Source organism: Atractosteus spatula, chromosome 9 (genome assembly GCF_055471065.1).
Source record: "Atractosteus spatula isolate fAtrSpa1 chromosome 9, fAtrSpa1.hap1, whole genome shotgun sequence".
NCBI classification, from domain to species: Eukaryota; Metazoa; Chordata; class Actinopteri; order Semionotiformes; family Lepisosteidae; genus Atractosteus; species Atractosteus spatula.
This window is the reverse complement of record NC_142714.1, coordinates 32,823,716-32,836,041: the sequence shown is the minus strand read 5'-3', so window position 1 is coordinate 32,836,041 and position 12,326 is coordinate 32,823,716.

Here is a 12,326-nt window from a genome sequence, read left to right as displayed (position 1 = left end):
TGAACTCAGATGTCCCAGGGGTATACCGAGGCACCTACTGTTTTCTCCTTGACGCTGCAAGAGTGTCTCTCAGGGTTCTCTTTTAAGCATGGTAGCACCCTCGTCCAATATGTGGATGACCTGTTGGTTTGTTCATTTAGTGAGGAAGCCTGCACTCTAGACTCCAGAGATCTCTTAATCTTTTTAGCTGAAACCGGTAACAAGGCCTCACTTTCTAAAGTACAGCTCATTAAAGATTGTGTGCGTTACTTAGGCCACGACATCTCCACCAATTCTCGTTCGATTGGCACTGAACGAGTAGCAGCCATTCAAAAGATTCCAAAGCCTCAAACCAAAAAGGAGATTATGTATTTCCTTGGTTGTACGGGATACTGCAGATCCTGGATTCCTGGCTAAGCCCGACTGGCACAGCCCCTGTCTGAGATGACTCATGCTCCAGGTCTAACCATGACTGACCGCTTGACGTGGACTCCCGACGGAGGAAAAAGCTTTCGCCGACCTTAAAACAGCCCTGATGTCACCCCCTGCTATGGGCCTTCCTAACATGACTAAGGGTTTCACGCTGACTGTTGACAAGAAACATGGGTTCTACAGTGCTGTACTTTTCCAGGCCCACGGTGATCGTTTTAAGCCTGTGGCCTACTACTCTCAGTGCCTCACTTCTGTGGCCCGTGGTCTGCCAGCCTGCCTTCGTGCTGTTGCAGCAGCAGCTGCAGCCATTATGGCTTCTGCTTCCCCGGCATGCTACTGCCCTCCTTGTACCTCATGCAGTGGCCTCCGTCCTCCTCCAGAGTAAGACCTCACACTTTTCTCCCGCGTCCACCCTCAATTACCACCACCTCATTCTGTCCCTTCCTCACATCACTTTTGAACGGTGTACGGTGCTGAATCCAGCCACCCTATTGCCCACGGGGGATGAGGGGGAGTCACATGATAGCCTAGCGGCCATCACCTCTCAGGTAACCCCCAGACAGGATCCCCTGCTCCCATGTCAGAAAGGGGATAAGTGGAAAACAATTGGATGTTCTTTCTCCAACAGGGTGTGGCTTGGGCCCACAGGTAAACCCTGTTTACCCCACCATTTTTTCTCTTCCCTACATCGCAAAGTTGACACATGGAAAGGACTATGGTGAGTATGGTAAGTACGCAGTGTGATACAAGGGGGTTCATGACCTTTGCCAAAAAAGTCTGGTAGGCCTTCCAAACCCTCGGGGTATGCCCACAGACCTCAAGCAACTTGATGAGTGTCTGGTGGCATACTGCCGGAAAATGTCTAAACTTGTCAGTAATATTCACAAACAGGTTAAAGCTGCCCTACCTACACCAGACCAAGACTAATGCCATGCTCTCCAGCCAGGAGATTGGATCCTCTCACACCTGAAGAAGGCTCCACGGCCGAAACGTTGTGTTCTCTTTCTTCTTTTTTTTCAGCATGGAATAAACCTATTACTTGTTCCTTTGAGACTGATTATGCTGATTTTCAGGACAATTTGTGGTATCGTTACATGAACTATACTGTGAAAATTACTCGACCAAATGCGTCCTGTTATGTTTGTAGCTCGATGCCTCATTCTACTGCCTCTCCTGGTAGGTTGAGCCCACAACTTGTGGTGGGACTCTTTTCGAAATGTATGGGTCTGAGTCTCCAATCTCTAGCTAATGCTCGCTGGCTGCAAATAGCCCGCTATGAAATGTACTCCTTTATTAATATAATGCTGGATGGCCTCGACACAATTAAGCAAGTATTAAGAGGAGTCAGGCTGATGGCTTTGGAAAATAGGTTTGTGCTAGACCTCTAGAATGCAGCCTCTGGAGGGGTGTGTGCTCTGGTATGTGATTCATGCTGTACCTATATCCCTGATGATGATAATGACCATGGTAACCTCACCCTCACAATACACCAGCTGAAAGAAGTTAAGGACAGCCCCCCTTCTTTTCATGGTTAAAATCATTATTTGGGTCATGGGGAATATTTTTCGTGAAACTATTCATGCCTGTTGTGTTGTTGTATGACTTGTATTATCCCTATGCTTCGATCTATGGTAATGAAAATGTTTACTCATCAAAATGCACTGCTTAGAACGGACTCTGTGGAGCCTTGGGATCCACCAGGTGACCCATATGAGGACTCCAAAGTATAAAAACATTTTTTAGGATAAAAAAGAGGGAATGTAATGGAAAGTTACTGAAGAAAAGTGTTTTATCCTAAAAATGTCATTTACGGACAGAGCTGTGTTGTAAAAGCAGCTGGATTCTATGAACAAAGTGTTATCATACCCAGCGAGTCAAGGGCACGGGATATTCTAAGAATATGTTTATCTCTGCCCCAGCAAAAAAGGTGATACAAAACTGCACGTACAGTAGCTGTCTTCTCTGTCCTTCAAGGCTAAGACCTATAATGACTGGAAAATTACTGTCTTGCCTGTCTTTGTATGACTAACCAATCATAATGAAGTAGACAAGTTGAGGTGTTGCATCAGCTAAGTGTATAAAATAAGGGATATTTCCCTGAGTAAATGAGAACACCTTTCCTGGCTCTTCTTTGATAAAGATTCCACGACAACTCACATAAGAAATATGGTTTGGTTTATTGTTTATGACAAAGCTTGGTTATTAAATATCCATCTGGAACAACATAATATTCAGTATGTAAAAATCAGAAATATTTAAAATATTCTGTTAATTATTTTCATTTGTATGTATGTATGTATTACTAATAAGCATCTCTGAAGTCTGAACTAAGATTATTGTTCATTAAGCTTTATTATAAATCAGGGGTTCCCAAACTTTTTGGGTCCGTGCCTCCCTTGACTTGTCAAATTTTCCATATGCCTCCCCTATGTCAAAAATAAGTTCTATGGCAGTGCAATATTTTACAAAAGGTTATAAATCTGAAAAGGAAATGACAGGTCAAAATAAAAACAAAGTGATCCAATTTTTTTTATTTTTAATCATTTTCAAAACCAAAATACTCATAAAAGCTTGGTCAAAATAGTAAAAATACTTGACAAAACATTTTATTGAAATTATTTGAATGTGAAAACAATTTGAAAAAAAATAAAAAAGTCAACATCTTTATAAAATGCAAATAAAATGACTTTCAGAACATGAATGTTTTTTTTTTTAAAGTGGGGGAGAGAAATGCAATGTTTTTTTGTTTGTGCCTCTTAATGGGATGGATAGGCCTGTTTTTTCTTACATAATTCATCAAACCTGGGTAGTATTTTTGAAATGGCAACATGCATCTCCTTCTCAACATAGACTCTTGATCTGTACTTGGAATTAATGACTGCAAGTTCTGAAAACCCAGCCTCACAAAGGTAGGAAGTTGCAAAGGGAAGCAGAATCTGCAGGGCTCTGTTGCTTATTTTTGTACTCCTGCTTCACTTGGCTCAAAAATTCAGGCAGCAACACCGAAAGAAACTTGGCCTTCAATGTTGAGTCTGATGAAAGATCAATAAATTGTTTCTCCTCTGCAGTAGTAAAATTTGATGGGGACTCTGCGTTAAAGGGATCTCTGACACAGTTGTACTGTTCGACGTCTTCTGAAAAATACTTCTCAAAGTGAATGTGGTGTTGTGATAAATGCTCCACAAACAGACTTTAATTCCTCATTCAACTGAATTTCTTTTTCTTCCCAAAACTGCTACAGCAGAGGGAAGCAGTCACTTTTATCCTCCTCAGCGATCTTTTTCTTCCAGAAGAGTAGTTTCCTTTTGAAGGCCGAAACTGTGTCTGACAGTTGTAGGATGTGGGTGTCACTACCCTGCAGGCACATGTTCACCGAGTTCACTTTTTCAAAAATGTCATATAGGTATGCACACTTTAAAACAAAGTCACTGTCAAGGATATTTTCAGCATTGCCGTGATTTTCTTTTACTAGATATGAATAAAGTTGTCCCTCCTCAGTTAATATGCACATGAAAGGACATTGGCATGGGAAAGCCAGCGAGAGTTGGAATAGTACAGCAGACAAGTGTGCTAAGCCCCCATATCAATACACATATTTGTAAAAAACTGGCCTTTTGTGGTCAAGTTTTAATGAAGTAGTTCAGGTGGGTAGCTGCGTCAGTATGCGTTGTCTGCAAAGGAACAAGTAATAGGTTTATTCCATGCTGAAAAGAGAAGAGAGAAAACACAATGTTTCAGCTGTGAAGCCTTCTTCAGGTGTGAGAAAGACAGGGCAGACAGCAAAGATTAAATAGCACAGAAGAACAAAAGCTGGGAGAGGGGAGGAGGCAGGAGGGGCAGAGAGGCAGAGAGGCCACTCGGGAAATGCAAAATGGGGAAGGGTAAAGAAAGGTGTGAAGTCAAAACCTGCTTGAGAATAGAGAAGATTACATGAAAATAAGTCGGTCATTGAGATAAGGGGGATGGTGTGAATCTAGTTTCAGGATCAGTTTTGTTTCTGTTGTTTTTCTGCTATGGGAGTTCAGAAACCTTTCTTTGAGAACAGAGACAGAGAGATTAGTGTGATCATGGCCATCTGAGGTGAAATGAGAAACTATGGGCTTGGAGAAATCTTTAATCTTCACAGTCCTAACATGCTCTCTGAAGTGGTCTCCTAGTCTCCTTCCGGTTTCCCCAACATAGATAGCTGGGCATTTTTTGCAGGTGATACAGTAAATGAGGTTGTTGGAGGTACAGGATGTCATCTGGGTAATTCGGAATTGACCTGAGGGGCCCTGAATGATATGTTAGATATTGTTAGATATGTAGTGGAAGGTGCCTGGTGGGGATGATTGCCGAGTGCAGTCAAGAGAGCTGTGAATCAGAAGTTTACATAGAAGTGGTTCAGTCAATATTGTTTTCCACCATGACAGTATTGATGATCTCATACAAACCCATAGCTTTGGTACCGGATTTAACATCTTTGCGGAATAGAAGATCTTAAAAAAATTTGTTGTCTTTGTTTATGAACCGCACAAAACATATCCAATGGGCGTCGTTGATGTTGTCAGTTGCTTCATCCAATTGAATAATGAAATCCTTGCCTTTCAGTTTTTTAGTCATCTGATCATTTATATCCTCAGCCATATCATGTATTCAATGACTGTATTACCTGACAAAGGCACATTTAAGAGTTGTTTAGCAGCAGACTCCCCGACCGTAAAAGAGACCATATCGACAGTTCTTCTGCAATAGTATGAGGTTTTTTGCATCGTGCTACTCAGTATGGAGCTTTGTATGATGAAAGAATAGCTCTGCTGGGGGTCGTAACTTGCTTAGAAAAAGCAGCTTTCTGTTCATTAATTTCTTTTAACTTATTCGACAAATACTCACGGGGCTTACTTACTAAACTGCTGTGAACAGTTTCCAAATGACCTTTCAATTTATTGGGGAGCATGCTCTCAGCAGCCAACAATTTTAAGCAGATGGCACACTGAGAATGTTCCTCATTTTCCACAATTGTGCACGTGAAACCGAAATCCAAGTAACTGTCATCATACTTTATGTATTTGTGATTCCGTTTCTTTTTAGAACTAGGTTCCGTGTCTTTCACTTCACATTTTTTACTCATATTTAAAAACCTCTCCATTGCGATTGTGAAACAAAAAAATTAAACAAAATAGTATGTGATTGGGTAAAGGATAGTTGAAAAGCCTTTATAGTTGTCAAACTTAACTTAATACATAATAATAGAAAACATAAAAGCTAGCAGTTATGAATACTAGTATTAATGTAGGGACTGAATGGTGGTGTGGTTGTTAGCATTTCTGCCTCACAGCATTGGCACCCTGGGTTTCATTCGTGCGGTGCTGTCTACATGAAGTTTGGATGTTTTCCCTATGTTTGTGTGGGTTTCCTCCAGGTGCTACAGTTTCCTCCCACAGTCCAAAGACATACTGGTAGGCTAATTGCCTTCTGGGAAGATATGTCCAAGTGTTTGTGAGTGTGCCCTATGATGGACAGTTATTGTGCCCAGGATATATCCTGCTTTACGTCCATTGCTTGTGTAGTGTGCTCTCACGAGGCACCAGTTCTGTAGGGTTTGGGCATTTACGGGGACAATTATTAATTGTAGCCTTAAGTCACAAAATGATTCTTTTAATGGCTTTAGAATCCAACCTTGCGGTATAACTCAAACAACGCACACACACAGGTACTAATACACAAGAATACATTTATTTATACATAAAATATGCATATAAACCTAACAGATCTTATCGTGAGGGTTATCAGAATACAAAAGATATATATTCAGTCAGTTACAAAGAGTTACATATATCAAGAGGACATACGTTCAGTATATCATTCATTTAGACCGTTTCGTAATTGAACTTGGTTACAACTTCTACATTAGATTCTCAAAACAAGTACATAACTCTTAGGAATTAAATTGATATCAACTGGTTGGGATAACAATTGAATTCTCGAGCTGTAATGCATTGAAGTTGAATACTCATCCAATCTCTGGGGATTCAGATCTCCTGCGGGCTCTCTGGCTCCGTGCCAGGCTGTGCTGTGCGGCTTGCGACGGTGGGCTGCTGATGCTCACTGACCGGCTAGTTAGTGTTGGCTTTAACTAGCAAAGTTTGTGCACAGGAGAAAAGATGACTGTGGGTCCCAGCAAGTCAGGAAGAGGACCGGTTCGTTCCTGATGAAGCGCTAGTTCTGAATAGTGATTCAGCTGTCCACAGTTCCGACCTGTTCACGAGGCTTGCTGCTGATGCTAACCTCGGGTGGATCTTTTGGTTACTCTCTGGCAACCTTTGCTCTCGACTTTTAGAACAAAGGAAAGTTCTGGCACTCGGACACACTGGCCGTTCCGTGGTTGTCCGGGCTGAGTCTCAGGATGGTCAGGAGGCGCGCTGCGAGAATGTCCTGCCCTTGGGAGCCTTCTGCTCCTGGGCCATCCTGCCCTGGAATTCTCCTTTAGAATTCTCCTTAGAAAAGTCTTTAGAATAGTTCTTTTTCAGAATAGTCTTGGAGATCTGTGTTGCCTGTTTTTACCTGGAAGAACTTCAGCTCATTCATTGGCTGAAAGTTCCATGGGCATCAGAGTCCCACGTGGGTTACTCGGCCATACCAATCCCTGATTGGTTGATCAAGGTGAGATATGAGTCACTTACTCCTGACACTTAGGAATGCAGTCCAGATGTCCATCTGGCACTCCCTAGACAGATAGGCGCCAATGGATGACCATTGATCATGATAGCCAGGCTTAGCTAAGTGCATCCCCATTTGGGAGCTGTCCCTTATCAAAAGAAAACATCTTTAAATCAGCCTGCATTAATAGCTTTTCTGTGGCTGCACCACAGAGATGAAGAGAGAGATGGGGCCTCATTTGGGAAAGCACAGCAACACTTAATTCTGTCTTATTAATAAGCATTGCCGCTACACTTGTCAGGATAGTCGCTGGCTCCCCCATGACCGTGTACAGAATAAAACAGTTAGAAAATTGATGGACAGTATTATTGACAACAGTGAAATGCTAATATAGAGTTAATTGTTCTTTAACACTTAAGGTATCAATGTCCTAAAGTAAAATAATTTTTTAAAGCTGTTGTTGTTACCATACAATGAGTATGTCAATGTGTGAAGCTTAATTCCGAATGAATGAGTGAAAGAATACATTACATGAATATATGTACATGTGATATATAAGGATAATAGACATCTAGTACTCCATTTATAAAAACTTCAATGAAAGAATGAATTAAACAAGGAAACCAACACTATAATCCACTGAGCAAAATTTTTGTTAAGTCTTTGTTGAAATTCAAGTGCACTCATGACAGAAAAAAAAATGATTTAGCTTCTATTTTTTTTTTATATTCAATAAAGCATATTCCAATACTGTCTATGAAAAAGTATAACTAACTGCCTAGAACCATTATGTTTGAAAAGCACTTTTAGGTCTGATATACAGTAATACTGTGCTCGATAAGATCAAGACACTTGAACACAGAGACTGAGTATACTCTAAAGCTTACAAGATAAGGATCATGTGAGTCTGGATTTCTGGCTAAAATATGAAAATACTGAAGCTTTGTATTTTGTGTAAGTGATTCCTTGCTTTAATACTGTCAAAGTTTGTTTTAATCTTTTGATTCAATCCTGCCACTGCATTTTTACAATTCTACACATCCATACACATTTAAAGAGTGAGGGAGTGAGTCTATTTCTACAATACTAATAATTATTATGTTTCTAGATGTAATGATGAATGCTTCATAAAAATGAAAAATAAAAGATGTACGCAGTTTCCAAGATATGGAGTGTGTATTGAGTTTTGTCTCAGTTTTGTCATTTTTAACTTTTGATTTCCTCATTTTTTATCGAAGAATTACAAAACTGTAACAGCGAACATAATATTGCATCTTCTAGACAATGTGGTATACAGAATAATTGAAAAATTAATTTCCTAGATTTTAAACCAAGGACAGTTAAAACAGTACAATGCATTTGTAATACCGTATTTAGAATATTTTCATGTAACTTTTTGTTGAATGGTGTATGTAGAAAATATCAAAAACAAACTTTTGAAGTTCTGAGTTCCATCTATTTTAGGAAATTATTTGGGCATACATTTGAAGAATGACACATATGAATCTATTAATTTGGACCCCAGCCTATCAACTGTCAATCTGTTATAGTTTCAGCTTCTACTAAACACTACAGAAATGAACTTGAACTTGAACTTGAACTTTATTGCCATATGTAACCAGTACATGTACTGGTACAATGGAATTCTTACTTACAGAAAGTCTCTCGATTGTAAAACAAGTGTAAAAACAAAAAGTGCAGACAGTGCATCAAGACAATATACAAACAAACAGTAGACAATGTACAAGTAAACAAGTAAACAATTTGATTGTAAACAATACAGATGTGTAAACAATGACTGGAGATGTGCAATAAATAAGAAATCATAATGAGGTAGATGGTGTAGGTGTGGTCCAAGGGGCACGGCTAAATGTGTTCGCCAATCTCCTTGCTTGTGGATAGAAGCTATTGAAGAATCTAGTGGTAAGTGTCCGTATGCTCTTATATCTCTTGCTTGAGAGCAGTGGGGTGAAGAGCTCATGCCCAGGGTGGTGACTGTCCTCTGTGATGCCCCTTCAACATCCATTTACATTTTTTTTTTCTCTTAGGCACGTTATATATAATATAGATGCAGTCAACTAAAATGTGCAGAAAAACCTTCATTAGTGAGTGAATTATAATGCTGTATATTTCAGCATACTGAAATTAATGCTTCACTTTATTTCGTAGATTGGTGGCTCTTGTGATGTGTTAGATGAAGTAGCATTAGTGCTGTGGTAGCTACATTTAAGCTGTTTTTTTTTCTTAGACTAATAATCATATTTCTTCAAATTACAAATGCACAGAGTGGGCAGTGGCTCAAAAGAGGAGAAGGGGCACTTTGCGGGGCACAATTTGTTACATTAGAGTATGCTGGACACAAATCAGTGTCCGCTTTTATTTCTGTTTTTTTAATTTTACAGGAAGTTTGGATGTGACTTCAGAGGTATTATAATATTAACCTTGGCAAAAAAATGGTTGTCCAAAATTGCTGATTATGTTTGATTATCAGACAAGATATTACACTCCTTCTACTGAGCATATACAGGTACTTTATTTTCCTGATATAACACATTTTAACAAGAGGACAGAGCAAATAAAATGATTACCATCTAATACATGCAATACCAAATGCAATCTCTTTCCATCTTAAGAGCAGGAGTTCACATGATGGCATATCAAATCAAATATTTTTTTTCCCCAAATATTCAGGAAGCTGCTAGAAATTATCATCTGTCATCTTAAATAAAAAGATACAGATCATTTACTTGTCTTATAAAGCATTATATCTCTATTATTATTATTATTATTATTATTATTATTATGTACTGGATATCCTAAATCAAATCTCCTAGGTATCCAAATTCTAAAGTAGGTCAAATTCTTAAAGCAAGAATAGAAGGGCTGTTGGCTGGCTACAAGAAATGTTTGGAGACTGTGATTTCTGCAAAAGGGGGTGTTACTAAGTACTGACTCATAGAGTGCCCAAACTTTTGCACATGCCACATTTACTGTCTTATTGTTTTTTTTTCATTCTGTTACATTCAGCAAATAAATAGCAGCTGTGCATTAAAAGTTTAAAAAATATGTCAAGTTTAAGTTTGTTCGCTAGAGACGTTGAGGTAACCTCTTTTCACTTAAAAAATCAACAAAATGTAATTTGGCCAGGGGTGCCTAAACTTTTGCATACAACTGTATATACGCAACAAAAAATATGCACGTTTGCTGTTTATATCATATACAAAAAAACTGGCTTGTCTACTGAGTTAACTAAATTTTCTTAAGGAAATCTCAAATCTAGTTACAGATGCAGGCATTCAAAATGGGTGGGGTATTTCGCGGTACACTGCGGTGGGCGTGTCACATCAAAACGCAGTTTCACGCAGTATCATGGGGTGTAACGCATCATTTGACGTCATACTGGAAATCTGGAATCACCTATAAAACCGCCAGGAGGAGCCAATAAAGATTAACGTCTCATGTACAGCATTTGAGCTTTTAAATTTAAACTGTGTATTACAGCATGTTAATCATCAGTCATTAAAAAGTTGGTATATTTTATGAAAGCAAGATTGCTCAGTTGGGCAAACCTTTATCATAAATATTTTAATTATGCAGAAATATTTTATGCATCAAAGCCTTTACCGAAGATATTACTAATAGTAATAATAATGAATGACTTTGGACAAGCTGTAAACTCAAAGTATTACGCTGGTCCACATTCTTTCTAACCGTCATTTTCAACGAAAATACTTTTATTTTTTTCTTTGACAAACACCACAGCATTTCAGTGATCTAGCTAACGAGGACAGGACATTAGCTAGACAATATGATAAAGGAATAAATGACTTTTTTTTCATTTCTTTAGCACATTTGTACAAGCACTTGGAAACTGTCCAAGCCCTATTTTGTCAGTCACTTTCTTTTACTATAACGGACATAAAAACTCCCTTGCTTTTAACAGAGCGTTTCATAATTTCTAACAGTGAAAATTATTTAAACTGCGACACTTGTCATTCAACCAGAGCTCAAAATATCACAAGGATCCTCAAGAGCACAACAAAGACTGTATTAAAAGATACTTGTATCAGATACATGAGGATCCAAGCTTTTTTATCTATGCTTTCTTACCTATGCTAAGAAGTAGTCTTTAAAATGTATCACACAGTAAAAAGTCAAATTTCTGGGGTGTCCGTATTCCAGAGATTATGGTACCGCTTCAGAAGGGTGTCAGCCAGTCAGATTCCAGGACCGAAATTATCTGTTTCATAATCGAGAATATAATATGTAATCACGTATCTAAAGAAATTAATAATTATATTAATCTAAGGATCTAAATATCTAGATCTATGTATCTATATAGCTGGTAGTATTGCTGTATTTCACTTTCTTTGTAAACACGTTTTGTTAACACACAAATTGCAGGTGGATTCTGTTTTTTAGTCTGTTTTGGTCTGTAGCTCAAATCCCGCTTAACTAAAAATTAGACACAAGAAGAGTATTATTGGACAATGTTGGGAGGCTCTGGCGGAATTTCTCTTTAAACTGAAGAGTTATAGAGGAGACAGGTTGTGTATCGCTTCTTTTGACACTTGTAAAAAAAACATTTCAATGTTAATGCGACACGGAAGATAATGTGGTGTATTGGTCGTTAGTGAAAAGATTTAATAATTTTATCTCTTTACTGTGCACATTTTAATCCGCTTAGTATTGAATATTTATATGGAATTTTACCACTAAAGGGAAATTTTAGTAGCTAAGCATAAAACGCAGAGGAGCATAATGAAGGTCATAGAGGTCATAAACGATATTACATAAACATATTATGTAAATTGTATGTTGCTGTTATTGGTATTTTAAAGAAAAAATACACACCAATAATCCATTTCTCCCTAAACATTTTAAGCACCAAAGTCTTACATGTTGTTGACCTTCCGACCATATTACTGTAAAATCTGTATTGCTGTTTCAGGGTGTGTCACATGACTTGCCTCGGTGGCATCATGGCTTAAGCGACTGATTTACAGTATAGGCTTGAGGTCGTGTGTTTAAATCCAGCTATCTCTATGAGTTTTCTTTTAACAAAAACACTTCTTTGAAAAACTAAAATAGCAAATATTATGGACACTACAGTATATTGACATTTTTTATATTTCAAAATAATACATGTTCGTACTGTATGCACAGTACACAGCGGTACCACAGGTTGAACCGTAGGGCGCAAATTCACCTGAGCCCAAAAGCCCAACATATTAATGTGCATTCGCCTGGCGCGGCGCTGCGTGGTTTTCATCACT